Consider the following 15,443-nt stretch of genomic DNA (forward strand, 5'->3'; position numbering starts at 1 on the left):
AAGAGGGTCTATATTAGATCAGCGAACGCTTAAACAAGCGAACGCTGATTGATCAACCTTATTTTAGCAAAAGTGAAAAATATCGAAGCAGCAAAAACCCAAATTTTTTCCTAGGGAAAGAATTCAGTTATCTGTTTCTGTTGCTTCGGTATTTTCAGTGCTGTGGTGGAAAGTTGCGGGTCAGATTCAGGTAAGTGTGTGATTCTCTGGATGTGAGTGTTAGGGTGGTTTTGGTAAGTTAGGGTTAGGGCTCAGGTTAGGTATGTGTGCAATTGTGTGGACATGAGGGTTAGGGCAGATTTAGGTGGGTTAGGGAGCGGATGAGGTGAGTGTGCGATAGTGACAGACCTTAGGGTTAGGGTTTGGGTTAAGGTAAGTGGATAGTTAGTGGTGTGTGCATATTTTAGTGTAGAGTTAGGTGTCAGATTTTAGGTGTATGTGTGTGGATTTCTGTTTGTTTGGTGTGCTTGTGTTGTGTGTATGTGTTTTGGATCAGCGATTTTTTTTCCCTAGGAAAAAAATCGCTGATCTGACAGTTCGAGATTGTAAGCTTTCGCTTACATAAGGTCGATCAATCAGCGTTCGCTTTTTTAAGCGTTCACTGATATAATATAGACCCCTTAAAGAGCTGTAGCAGTGACTGCCTATATGAGAATGGCACACAAGCAGCCTAGGTGACAGGCAGCAGTTATGTGAGGGCATAAGAAGCATTGTGCCTCTAATTTAAAAGTGGCACGCTAAGCCTCCATGTGTGTTGCGGGTTCTGTAGCCTGCCTATGTTGTACAGCAGTGTAGCACTATGTGGCCCATGTAACAACAATGTACATGGTGCTCAAGGCTGATTCTATATCGTGCACTCTAGAATGCACATATATGTGGGTATGTGTGTATCTGCACTGTGCAGTACAGGCCACTGCAGCTGGACTTCTAGTCAGGAACAAGCAGCACAATTTAAAATGTTTCTCTAATGTAATGTGTTCTGTTATCCATGCCTGCACACTAAGTGCTCATCTACAGTTCATTTGGGCTTTGTTCTGAGTGACTTATTCCACAAATATATAGCATCCTGCCGGGTTACAGGTAGCTACTATGATGTTCTGATGTCAATACACACCAGCACTGAACTGCATGTTGATTATGTTGCTGCTGTGCTACAACAGCAGTGGTATTTTAGTGCTGGTGACATTTTGATGACTTGATCTACTCTGAGTGTGTGTGCATACATGCCCGCACGTGTGTGAAATAACACAACTGTAGTGCAAAGCTCTGGTCCATAGTAGAACTCTCTCAACTGCAGCTGTGCTGTTACCTATGTCACATAGCTTATTTACTGAATTACTGTATACTAGATGCCTGCTTGGAATGGAATAAACATATTACCTCTTCAGCTGTAGTTGAAAGATCTGTCTGAACTGTGAAATGACCACTTACCTGCATTTTTGGCATGCTGACCCTATGCAGTGCAAAATCTAATCCCTGAATTGTCCCTACAGACACCATTAACAGTCTTGAGTTCATTAGCTTCACTCAGCACCTTTTTCCTCCCTTCTGCTACCGATACCTGATGTTTATCCAAAAATAGTACAGACAGTTGTATGCCAAGACTATACTGCAGGTGTCACCTGACTTTGTGTAAGCAGGTAAAACATGAAAGATCCCAGAAAGCCTTATTATTGAGTATTTGTGTTTAACAGCAGTCACTAAAGGAATGAAAGGTAATCCCATTCATAACTGCTGTATGAGTCATTTTCTTCTCCTTACTGTCAGCAAAACACATACCGAATTATTTGTCACATACCGAATTATTTGTCACATACTGAATTATTTGTCACATACCGAATTATTTGTTCAGCCATTTAGTGGTACGACTTTGCTTCACAAGTCTGATGAAGCATTTTCACAATGAAAAGCAACATGAAGTAGGTCTCTAGTTACGAAATGCACTGCTCAGCGATTAACTCGAGCAATGTTTTGCATTTTCTTTAACACATGCTTTAATGGTATTGTAGTTAATAAAACCGTCTCTTCAGTATTGTTGAGGACTGTTATTTTAATTGTTTTTGCTGGGAAAAAACTATATAATATATATATTTTTGAAGTAGACATGACTTTCCTAAGTTTCAAAGGACCTGCATCATATCTGTGTCAGGATTGTGACACTTGATTCATATAACTTATCCTAGTACAGTGCTGTGCATAAGTGGTTTTCTTGATTAGTGTATTTCAGTTTATGATTAGTGCTAGTAAGTAATGCAAGGACTGTGTAGGTAATTGGTTATGTCACAGAGAATGTGGGGCTATATGAGTTATGCTAACTGTGTTTCAAGTTAAATACATAGTTATTTTGTTCTTAAATTTGTAACACGCACACATGTGTGTGTCTGTGTGTGTGTGTGTGTGTGTGTGTGTGTGTGTGTGTGTGTGTGCGCACATGCTTATTTAAGTACAAAATATATGCATGTATATGATGCTCTGACCTGCAAACGTTTCTTAAACACCTAAGTTCTTGACAAACTCTCAGAGTACTAATACTCAGAACAAATTTCTTATAATACCTAAGCCTGTCTCTAACTATAATTCCCAGGTCTTTCTCTGAGTATTAATACCCAATGCAGTTACTTAAGTCAGAAATACTGAATGGGATAGTACATCAAAATCCATGATCTCCACATTTTAACATGTAGGCAGTGTACTCCTGCTGGGCAGTGACAAAACACTACACCTTTGTGCCTTCCTTGTGTGGTTACCTCACCACAATGTACACTGAATGTTGCAGACATTTTTATAATTAAAACTTTGCATGTGTTGAGGGTGTTTCTCGGCACATATACTGGTGTGTCGACGTTGGTGTTTTCAACATTTTGACGCTGATATTATGCCAGTCAGCTATGTGTACTTTTGGCTATCTCAAGTATGCCCATGTGTGTGTGTGTGTGTGTGTGTGTGTGTGTGTGTGTGTGTGTGTGTGTATATATATATATATATATATATATATATATATATATATATTTATGCACATATGTATATAAATGTATATATGTATGTATATGGGTCTACTTCAGTCTATTGAATTTTCACTTAACCGAAACTTAAAAGAAGGAGTCGAAAAGATCGCAATTGCACATGAGCAAATGTTTACAATGCTGAATGTCAAAAGAATGAAAAAACAGCTGTGGATGTCACACACCACATGGAGCTTCTGAATGGAGATTGCGGTACAATGAGGATCGGGAAATTTACCCTTTTACTAAATGGAAGGCTGCTGTTCTTTTGGCTGATACCACATGGGATTGTATGAATTCACACACACACACACACACACACACACACACACACACACACACACACACACACACACACACACAGACACACACACACTCATGCACAATACATGTGTGTCCACTATGAATACTCATGTCTTGTTTAATCGACATATGATTGTTTGAACCCAAATGTTCTAAAACTTTAGGAAGTAGTCTGTCAAAACAATGACACTCCCAAAGTTGCAGCACAAATTTTGCAGGGAGGCAATCCCCCTCCCTGCAGCCCACACCTCAAACTATCACATCAAAACAGTGACACTCCTAAAGTTGCAACACAAATTTTGCAGGGAGGCAATCCCCCTCCCTGCAGCCCACACCTCAAACTATCACACTGACAAGAGGAATAAAGGGACGAAAATGCTACCGTCACTATCTTGCTCTTCTCTTCAAGTCTCGCCACCATAACGGGATAACGGGATAACAGTGATATTTCAGATTTGATCTTCTAAGCATCAATCAACCATTTGGTGACAAATGGTAGAGTTGCTCCTCAAAGGAAACCTCATCCAGAAAAACATATAAGCTAATTATTAGATATAAAACTAATTTCTGTCCCCAAACTCTCATATCTACCCTAAGCTCCTGCGACTGGCCACCACTAAAACATCTCCCACTTGATAAAGCCACAGAATATTTCAACTCTACTTTTTTAAACATCCTTGACAAATTAGCACCAACTATGACCATTAGGACTACATCAAACTATGCAGCATGGCTATCAAAAGATACTAAATCTCTTCTAAAACAGCGGGATAAAGCATGGCACATTTGGCAAAAAGATATATCCCAGAAAACAAAACAAGACTACCAACAAGTTAGAAATGTAGCCAAAAAAATTTAAACTTGACAAAATAAACTTCTATCATAGCATACAAATTAAACACCTAAACAAACCCCAAAAGTTCTGCGCCACAGTCAAAAAAATCCTCCACCCTGGTAATATCAGTATCCCACCCCCCACAATCCCTGACAATGTATTCCCTACTGAAACCCTATTCAACAAATATTTTACAGAATCAATATTAGCTCTCACAAAAGAGTCTACCAACATTTCCCTTGATATTCATAAACCTAACACTAACAACACCTTCTCCCTTCATCCAGTCCCAGTTAATGTTATAAAAAAACACCTACTAAAACTTAAACTGACCACTCTTACAGCCGATAAACTCCCCAGAGAATTCCTGAAAATTGCAGCAGATACCATTGCATATCCTGTTTGTATACTAATAAATAGATATATAACTGAACAACTCCCATCAATCTGAAAGATATCCCACAACGCTTCTTTACATAAAGCGGGAAGCTCAACAGACACTTCCAGTTATAGACCCATTGCCATCCTGTCCCCCACTCCCTAAAATTATTGAGAGATGCATTCATACCCAAATAATGTCTCATCTTCTCAACAATAACCTCCTTTCCAAGTCACAGCATGGCTTTCACCCCTACCACAGTATCTCCACCGCCCTACAGTTCTACACTGATACTATCAACCGTTTTAGAAATAGTGGTCTTATAGTCTCCTGCACTTTCCTTGACCTGTCAAAGGCATTTGACAGTCTCTCACTACAAACTGCTAAACACCCTAACAGAATTTAACTGTACTTGCTCCACTGTTAACTGATTCAAAGCCCATCTTACAGGAAGGAAACAAGCAGTACTATGGCAAAACAATATATCTCCATTACTCCTCGTGAATCTGGGAGTCTCTCAGGGATCTATCCTTGGGCCACTGTTATTTACTCCTTCACTAACAAACTATATACTGCCACTGGACAAGCATCCCTTGTCCAATACGCAGATGATTCTACCTTAATATGTGCTGCATCCTCTCTTCCACAGTTAATTACATAAGATGCTTTCTCTGAAGTTGAGCAATGGTTATCAGAATCACAACTCATTCTAAACCCAAAAAAAGAAAAACGTATGCTCTTCCTACCAAGAAAACCATCAGATCCTCCAACTCCTTTCTCTATATCATCCACTAACCACACCATTATTTCCCCAGTCCCTCATACTAAACTCTTAAGTGTCACTATCGACTGCTCACTTAAAGTTGACCTACATATAGCCCACACCATCAAAAAAGTTTATAAAAAACTCGGTAGTCTTTATCGGCACAAACAGTACCTAACAAATACTACTGAGGCTACCCTCAACTACCCATTTAATCTCCGCTCTACTATATGCCTCACCCATTTTTACTCACCTAAAAAGAGTGACCTCATAAAATTGGAAAGCTGCTACAATGCTATAGAGAACACCACTGTGCAGCACTCAGTCACTTAAACTGGCTCAAACTACCTAACTTACTTTCCTACAACCAACTCCTTAATCTTCACACCCTTATCCACCAACCAGAAAAAATCCTTGCCTTCCAGAACCTAGTTCAGCCTTATAGTACCACACACACTCTACGCTCTAGTAACAAAGCTCTGTTAACAGTTACCAAAGTAAACAATATAGCTGGCCAGTCACTCTATTCATCAAGTACAGCTAAATTTTAAAAAACTCTACCCCCTGACTTAAGATCAACTACTGATAAACACCAATTTAAGAAGGAACTTAAGACTTTCCCGCTTAACAATAGACTATGTAACTGTCCTATTCCCCCTTAACATTTCACACTTTCACTTTTCCCACTATATTTTACTGCTTCTTGTGGTATAATTCTGATACCTCCCTGCAAATATTTTATCTTGTAACTCCCATCATGGAGATATCAGGTATAAAGTTTCTGTATACCTCACTGTGCTTTAATTTGATATGTTATAATCTTGATGCACTATATGACTGCCTCATTTTGGAATCTTTTTACTCACTGTGAATTGACATGTGTGCACTCAATAAGATATACTGTTGTTGTTCCATGTGATTGCTGCCTCTTTGGCGAACTCTGTTTGTCTTACTGTGGAGCTCTTCTCCCCGGGCCTCTGCTAAAAATGGACATGTGTCCAGTCAGACTTTCCCAGTAAACAAATTTTAAATCAATTAATCAATCACTAAATAAATAAACGAATGAATGAATAAGTAAGGAAGTGAGTGCATTATATGTACTATGCCTATGCACAAAGAGAAAGTAAGCGAAACAACCCTGTCCGTAAATATAAAGTACTTTTTAAGCAAACAAAACATAAGCAAACATATCACTTATTTAGCTAAAACACTACAGCATTTTAATGTCATGCTAATGCAGAGTTGATACAAATTAATTCTTATTTTTTTCCTGCATGCTTTTTATTGCTGTTTTTGTTTTTTGTCCCCTTGCTTGCCAACCATCAAACACCCCCCATCAAACATAGTCCACTCATTCCCAGCACTAGGAATTTCACCCGGTGTCAGGCTAACAGCTGTCCAGAGGGGCTTGTTATTCAGGCAGTCATAGGGGTGCCTTTGTGCTCCCACCACCACCCTGGCATTGATGGCATTCATAATGCCTGTACCTCGACACCATAGGAAACGTGTCATTTGATTGTCCAAAACAATCATATGTACACCATAACAATATTCTTAGTCAAAAATCTATCTGAACCTACTCCACAAACTGCTTTGTAGGCATCCCCTTCCTACTATTCCCCTGGGTGCAAGAACAGTGCACTATCAAAAATACACACTAACAATGTGCAGTAGCAACAAAACTACAAGCCATGCTCTTTTTGTCTTGATTGCTTGATTCTCTTGTTCTCTTTCCCAAGTAAACCATCTCACTCTTCTAACAGGAATTATAATGTTTCTTTTATTGAAATTTTTTTTTTTCATGTGAAGCATTCATTAACCAGACGTTCCATGGAACACTGCCTGATGTTTAACAGTTTGCTCTTATCTTGACTGGTCATTTTAAATGACTAAGGTACACAGCCAAACATAGTTTAATCCATAAATAAAAGTTGTAGCAATTTTAAAATTACCACACTGACTGCAACTGCACAAAATGAATTCCACTCCAATTATTTATTTTTATTTTGTATTAGTATGTGATGTGTTAAATAATATAATCTGCACCCAAAGCATCACAAATACAAGTCAGTATAGCAGCGAGCTCATGGTGGGGTTCATTTTTTAATCAGAATGACTCTGGCTGGAAGATATATTAAAAATCGTTAATTCAACTTTTGTTGTGCCATAGTTCAGTTCATAAATGTTAAGAAGCCCAAGGGTTGGGAGGATGGCCTAATGGTTAAGGTGTTTGCCTTACAAACACAAGGTGCAGGGTTTGAGTCTCTCAAGGGATAATTGGCTAGGCTTAAAATGGCTCACAAGGGCAGTTAGCCTAGTACTAATCTATTATCCTATGGTGAACAACCCAAATTCAGGTGTGCTTAGTATCGAATGTTGTCTCTCAGACTGACAGCCTTCTGCTAGCAATAAGACCTGCTGCTTGTTAAGAATGTGGTACAGATACATGTCTTAGATAAGGCACATTTAGTATTTAATCTTTGTGTTGTAAAATTCCTCCAACAAAATGGTCTGTAGGCATTTTCAGAACTGACCAGCAGCATCTCAGTAGTTTTGCAAGCCCCCTCTACAAAGTGTAGGTGAAGGGATACCTGCTAATCTTGTGACAACGTTTGAAACAAAGCACTCAGGAATGCTGCCACTTCCAATGAAAACAAAAACATTTTGAGCATACTCACGGAGCTACTATCCTACTGCAGAAACTTTCATCTCACAGCTGAACCAATACATTTCACCCATTTCTTTCTGCAGTAAATTTGCTGGAAGTAACAAAAGTAGCTGTCATATCCAAAGTATGACAGAAATGCTTATAGTCGTACTCGTAGTACATCTGAAGTAATTTACATTACTCCTGATACACTTCTATCAAAAAAGCATGTTTATTCAGAAGTGCCCACTTTTACATACTTAGGACTTAAGTCTCAGCAAAGTGATGGCTGAAATAATGCTGAAATTACTTCAGAGTACTATCTCTTTCAAAAATGCATCAAATGCAATTTCGCTAAGATGAAGATTTATTCATTAAGTTAATCGTAGATTAAAAAAATGAAGTAAGCTGTCTGCAAATTTTTTAGATTTGTTCGTATTTTTCTTAAGACGCCACAAATGGACACCATGGCAACAGGTGAGGCCTTTAACTGCACTGTTGCAAGACATCAACATATAGACCCTGCAACAGATTGTCAGCATGAGTTTACACCACCACCTGCCAGATTTCTACAGTGTGGTTCCTTCATACTGCACAGTGAGAAGGTTTTCTAATACCTGAGAGAACACCATCTCACAAATGACACAAATATTTCTTAAATGTTGTCTCATCTAGCAGATCTACAACAGTTGCACAATGTTAGGAGAAGACTATGGTTATTCTAAAATTTGATCCTTAAAATGACACACTATGTCACAAAACACTTTGCTACATTTTGCAATCCATATGCAAGAGATAGTGTGCTTATGTGTGTATATGAGATTTGTACCGAATAAACTAGAAATGGACTGACTAGGTAGACTAAGTGGCATTTAGTCTACTTAAAACCTGGAGTGAAACTGATTATTTTAAAAAAGTCAGTCTCTTAAGGAATGTTACTTGAAGATACTGATATATAATAACAGCATAGGTTAAGTTCTGACAAGCACTTCTTCCAAGCTAAAGAATTGTTTCTGCTAAGGTTTTTGGTTCAGTAACTCCCAACTGCCTATGACAAAATGCTACAGAAATGTGCTTCTGTAATACAGCATTAATACATATTAATACATATTGCTAACTCGAATGCTGCAGAGCTTTCTATGGACCCAAACAGTCTGACAACTGTCTGTCTCACAAAACAAAGAATTTGTGCCATGACAAGTCACACGTATACCTACAAGTTCAGGTTTGATGACACTAGTTGGTGTCATTAAAGCCTCATTTTAAAGTGATAAGCTCTACTACTTCTGTCACAGATGACACTTCAAGTTACAATATCTTCTGCGCTTTTCTATATATCTACTTCTGAATTCCAGACACATTTGCATCACTGCTTATTTCAACAATTACTGGCAAGACAATGACTTCATGCAGTTGTGCTTTTCTGGTACAGTTTACAACGTCTTGGAATTGCTTCTGAATCCCTCATTTTCCTTTCAGGAGCACCTTCAAAGCACAGATGTGTTTATCCTATGTGTTTGTTGGCTCCTAGAAAGCCCCATCAGGTGTATCAGTAGGAATACTTCTGTTTGATACCACAGGTAACATGAACCTAAGTACTCAGCATAATTCTACAACCATCATGTATTCCTTTAACTATTAAAAAGACTAAGTTCCAGGCTATGTCTCACACAGAGAAAGTGGTTAAAAGCAAAACAACTGCAAACAGATAAGATTTTTTCTCTGATTTTGCACAAATAGTCCAGAATCCCCTAATATACAGAACAATACAGAAAACACAGACACTAAATCTCTAAACTCTGGTATTAATGATTGTGCATGATATTGACCATTTACAGTAGAATTATTTCTCTGCATTATTGTGTAACAAGTAATTTTATCTGTCACTTTTAAAGTTGATCCTGATTTTCCCTCTGCTACTGACTGGCTTGCCTCTGGACACCAGTATTAATGATTGCATCCAATATTGACTACTTTAGAGCGTCTTGTTTTTCTATCATGTTATGTAATGAGTAACAATTTGTCACTTTTAAAATGGAATCCTCTCTTTGGAAGCAGCGAGCTTTCCCTCTGTCACCGACTGACTTGCTACACTATGCTGCTTATATTCTCTTGTGCTTAGTGTTCCTTTATATCATTATTGGTGTGTTTGTAAATTTGCATAGCTTCTTAAAAGGGACTTATTCTGTCGTGATAATTAACTTCACAGATTTTTTTCTCTGATGAGCTCTGACCTGTAAATAGCTCTTCAACACGCAGTGCATTCACTGGTTTGTAAGCACTCTGAACTTTCACTTTATTTGTGCATATTTACACCAAGGTGTTAGTCTTATCTCTACAGTTATGGCTAAAAAGGGTTTTTGGAACTACTCACCTACCTAGTGATCAAATAATTTAAACTACCTACCCTGCAGTTTATGACAGTTTTGCCATTCAGCTACCAAATTATGGAACTCTTAGCCAATACGAAATAATAATGTTATACTGTAACACTCTCCACACTTAACTAGAGTCATGTACCTAACCTGTAACTTCAACGTGCAAAACATGAAATCTCAATGACATCCCTATTGGTAAGTCCCTTGGAAAGTAATTAATATATGTCCATGCAGGCTGTTTTAAAACCAGCCCTTTTTAACCTAACTAGGCAAGCCCACTACAAAGTATGAAAGTATGAAAAAACAGCAACAGGAAAGTGGTACATCTGTTCTAACTGTAAAAAAAATGGCTTAGCTGGACTTAATAATCTATTCCGTGCTCTTAAAGAAAAACAGCACTGAGAGACAGAAATATGTAGCCACCAGGAACACATTTCTTCAACCCTCCCGACAGCGATATGATGACAAACTACAGTTAGTATACAAACTACTCCTGTTTATAAGTCTCCTAAAAAAGACCCAGGTTTCATACACAAAAATGTAATAACACAGTATCTACCTCCCTAGAATAACTGCTCCCTTCACCAACTGCTGAAACCAGCATTAATTTTCCATCTGCTATACATTCACAACTCTGTCAATGTTCTGACGCTTTCGTGGGGTAATCTACCCTCTCCAGCCTCCCTCCTTAGAACATTACACTGGTGTTTGCAAGAGCCACACACACATGCAAACACAAAATTGCACACAGGATACACATCAAGAAGCTTGAGTTAACACTGTAAACAGGCCATTCGGGACAACTAATTGCAAATTGTGGGAAATCTTCTAACTTACTATATTTAGATACTTAGCAAGCCTTTGGTTGACATGATGTGTGTGGACTATAAATTGCATAGCCACACCATCTGTAAAATTTAGAAAACCAAACAAACACATTTTGGCATTCTTCACCAACTCTTCTCTTTGCAGGTAGGCAGGGCAGTCAAGATCAAGCACCTAAAACCATCAAGATGGATGTGAATCAGAAAATAATGTATGAAGCACATAGATTATACTGAAACAAATGACCACCATTTAGTACAGCAAAACCATGCCTGTATCTACAGGGAACTGTTATGCATTAAATCAGGGAATCAAAGTTCAAATGTTTTATAATGTCACAAGACTTCCACAAGAAGGAATTGAGATGCATTTTGTACCATATATGAACACAAATGTTTAAAATATTCATTCACTTAGTATACTTTGAAGTGAGAAGTATGCTTTATTAACAAAATCTGTGGTCACTTTTATAAGATAACTATCCTTACAGCAACTACAGCAATTGATTTACTGATTTCTGATTTAGGAGGTTTTTATCTTTTTTTCAGGGGGGGTTGAAGACTTATATGAAGGTATTTATTGCTACATATGCATCCATTTCAGAACCCAAGCCAAACATTCCTGAGCTGTACTAAAACGAAATATGGTACTAGGCTCCAATTGTGAATCCTGAGCTGCCTCAGTAATACTAAAATGCTTTGCTGGATTCTTGCAACAGTTCAAATGCAATCACTATTTTTAATCTCTGGTCAGATTTCGTTAGGTATCTGGCCTTAAAAGAAAAGCTTTGAAGATGTTTTATTGTTTCTGTTAAACTGAGGATCAAACGTCTTTCCATAGGTCTGGTCTCAGAATTTGGGAAAACAAGAATGTGAGGGTCAAAGGGTAGCAAATGGACGGTGAACACCTATGTAAGGTACCCTAGAAGCAGGCATATTACTTTGTCATAGATGTAAATAAACATAATGCTGGACAAGAAGTACAAGGGCCATCATTTAAACAGTGTCTGAAACTATTCAGTTCCTTACATAAAACCTATTTCTTTACATACATGTGCTTTCAATCGTACCCATCTCGAAGGTTGTTGCAGAAACTGTCAAGTTATTATCTCAGTTCATTACCCGCGGTAGTGGTGCTGCGGTAGCGTTGTCGCCTCACAGTTCGATTCTCAGTTAGAGCGTCTTCTGTGTGGAGGCATGCGTGAATGGGCGTGCCTTCGTTGAAGGTTGTGCGTCGAGGCTGGTAACTCGGCACGTAAAAATCTACTACCAAACATTAGCGGACCGGAGTTCCGCTATGGCGACCCCCTAACCGGGATAAGCCGAAAGACACAACATTATCTCAGTTCATTGTCAGTAAAGTGTCCTTTCAGTACGGCAGTTGAAGGAGCAACATGCCTGCATGTAAGTATATTCACCTTACAAATGAAGCAAGTGTGATGCCACAAACAAAAATCTTCATTTGTGCACGCAAGTTAATCTCTCCTATATATATGCAAGTTAGCGCCCAGTTCTTTGCTCTCTGTTCCTTGAAATTACTCAGTTATGACACATCAATAAACCCCCCAAAAAGCAGCAATTTGCAATATATGAATATTATTATTAATTATTAATATCTCACTGCTTCCCTACAGCTAGTCTGCGGATCCAGGGATGTCTATAAGGGAATAAGACTTGCAAGGAGTGATGCAGGCATGGTGTGTGTGTGTATATTTGTGACAGTTATATGAGGTTAAAGAAGGTACGAGTGTAGCACAAGAAATACTCACACTCTTATAAGGCACTCGAAGATTAAGAAAGTTCACTATAAGGAGAATGAGAAATAGCATGCAAGCTGAAATCTATCCTGCCAGCATTTCAGCTATCCATAACTATTCAAGTTGTGTCACTTAAACATGTTACATTAAGGCTACATGCCAGATAGAATGAAAGAACATACACGTTTCCATGCAAATACGACATAGTCAGTGCTACACTGCAATAAATTCACTTTCTCAGCTAATATTTTAAGTAAAAGTATCTTTAGCAAATGGTATAACCTGCCATTGTTAATGAACTGAGCAAATTGAGTACGATGTAATAATGAATACAGAAAGAAAAGTGTGCATTTCCTTAAGAAAAAGTCATCCATTTTCAAAAAGGTGAATTAAATAAATTATTTTAGTATAATTATTATATGACATTCCCTTAATTCTACACAATTATTCAGTCATCCGCAAATGTTATTCTTTAGTCCAAATAGTTATGGTTCCATTAATTTGACATTGCAACAACGCCAAAATAACTGCTCTGGCATTTGAACTGTCATAAGGTCTCACATGGTACTTTTAAAATGGAAAACAAAAAGTGATGTCAGGAAATAACCCCCCACCCCCCATTATAAAAATGTTCAATATAAGAAACACTACTGCTACTAATAAAGGAACTTTCTGTGTTACAAATCACTACAGCCAACCGTATAACCGGTGTTTGCTACAGGGATGAACGTTGGGGATACAGTTTAAATCATGAAGATCTATTCTATTTTGCCTTCCAGAATGGTTAAAACACATATGAAAGCTCTGCAAAGTACTACACAAAACAATGGACTGAAAGTATTTTCCTGTTTTGAGGTGACAATGAGATGAGAACGCTGTAACCTCCTCTCAGACTTTACTCTAGAGGATCCTTCCCCTGTCATTACAAAGTCTCAAAAGAAAGCAGACAACTAACTCACTGTTGTAAACATATTCTGAGTTACCTGCAAACAGCTACCAGTTATTCTTACCACACGTTAAAATGTAAATCCTAAATAACAGCAAAACACCCAACTACACCCTGTAGTTTAGCTATTACATTAGCAGGCAGAACAGCAGCGCACATTGGAACATGACTAACAAAGTTGCTGGACATTTTAATTACCAGCACCTACCTACCCTCTCCCTGTCTGCAGACTCACAGCTAACTACCGCAGTTAAACTGACTGCATAATTAATTATAAGGGCAACTGCAGCGGAGTTCATTCACTCTGTACCAGCAACTTTCACAAAAAAGGAGCAACAGCTTAAAGTATTATATCGCTAATGTGGCAAGAGAACATGGAAACATCCAGATCCTTGTTAGTTGTTATATGTATTTGAAAAGAATGTGTCACAAGGCACGCAAGATTTATGGTTCAGAGAAACAACAAATTAGCTTTCCATAGATATTTATTACACAATCTGTATTTCTAGCATAATTTAAAATTAGGCAGGGTCAGGTGTCCATAAGAGTCATTTATTTACCGATGCAAAACTAACGAGGCTATTTTATGTTATAAACAGAACCAAACTTACCTGAAAATAAGTCACACGCTGCTCGTGATTTCAGTTTCACGAGCGATGCAAACCTCAAAATAAAGTTATTGATGATGCAATAAAAGTGAATGGAGTCTGTAACATGGGCTTTTCCAACGTTTCCAACCCAGACTGTCCCCCTTGTGCAGAGCACCTAGATCACGACAGTTGTGCTGCTACGGGTAACATCCAAAAAATGACCGATTTACAATCCCAGAACTGAGGCACTTATCAGCATACCTTCCGAAAGCCTGCTGTTACTAAGGGTTGCAAAGAAAGACGAGGTGGGGGTAGTCCAAGAAGCCCCAAGCACAGCAACTGGGATATCCTCACCTTCTGCGATCACTAGTGTCCTCCTGTTCCCGTTTCCGACCTTTGCACTTGTGTCCTCAGGTCCAGAATGCAGCAGATATAAGTAAAAGGGGCAAGCTCAATTTGTGGCAGCCCGCTGGCGCCACCTCCTAAACAGCCTTGGTGCACAGTGTAGCTGCCAGTCCCAGAGTGGAAGCCACGGCGTGCCAGCGTGAGAACCCGAGGAGAGGGGTGGGCTGCTACTGCTGTAGTGATATGGATGTAGCCTAGGGACAGGGAGAGCCTCCAGAGCGCGCTCCTACTTCTTCTCTTCACAAACGAGAACTGTCACTTTCTACCCAGAGGTAGGGTACAAAAGAGTCTGAAAAAGGGGGCTCAGATTTCAATACTTGCTCGCACTGGTGATGCTGGCGCTGTTGCTTGAGTTGTGATCTTGAGACCCTTGGTCAATACCGCGAATGAAAGGAGACAGCTAATCTGAGATGGGAGGTGACCGAAGTGAGAGGGGAGGGGCCACTGCAGGCAGAGAGGGTGGGGCCAGGGGGACTGGAGGTAGAGAAAACAGAAGGTGGTGCGCGAGCAAGCGGCTGCGGGGAAAACAGAGGCATCGCTTCCCGATGCGGTGGAGCCGCTACATCTCAGTGGTGGCTTAATCACTCACTACTGGTAATTATGTTTCTAAACTT

The 15,443-nt window shown here is 39.0% G+C and overlaps 1 protein-coding gene across 7 annotated transcripts in view; it reads right to left on the reverse strand.

Annotated features, from left to right (window-relative positions):
* FGFR3 (fibroblast growth factor receptor 3) overlaps positions 1-15,225 on the reverse strand; it is a 295,198-nt gene extending 279,973 nt beyond the window's left edge. For 3 of the 7 annotated variants that reach the window (XM_044062298.1, XM_044062297.1, XM_044062296.1), the window contains exon 1: positions 14,446-15,224. The gene's annotated coding sequence lies outside the window, so the exon portion shown is untranslated. Of the gene's footprint in view, positions 1-14,445 lie in introns of all 7 variants that reach the window. The other 4 variants (XM_044062301.1, XM_044062299.1, XM_044062303.1 and 1 more) reach the window with 3 other exon arrangements.
* Between the last annotated feature and the right edge of the window lie 218 nt (positions 15,226-15,443).

This window comes from Protopterus annectens, chromosome 2.part1 (genome assembly GCF_019279795.1).
Source record: "Protopterus annectens isolate FY-2018-M chromosome 2.part1, PAN1.0, whole genome shotgun sequence".
Taxonomy (NCBI): Eukaryota; Metazoa; Chordata; order Ceratodontiformes; family Protopteridae; genus Protopterus; species Protopterus annectens.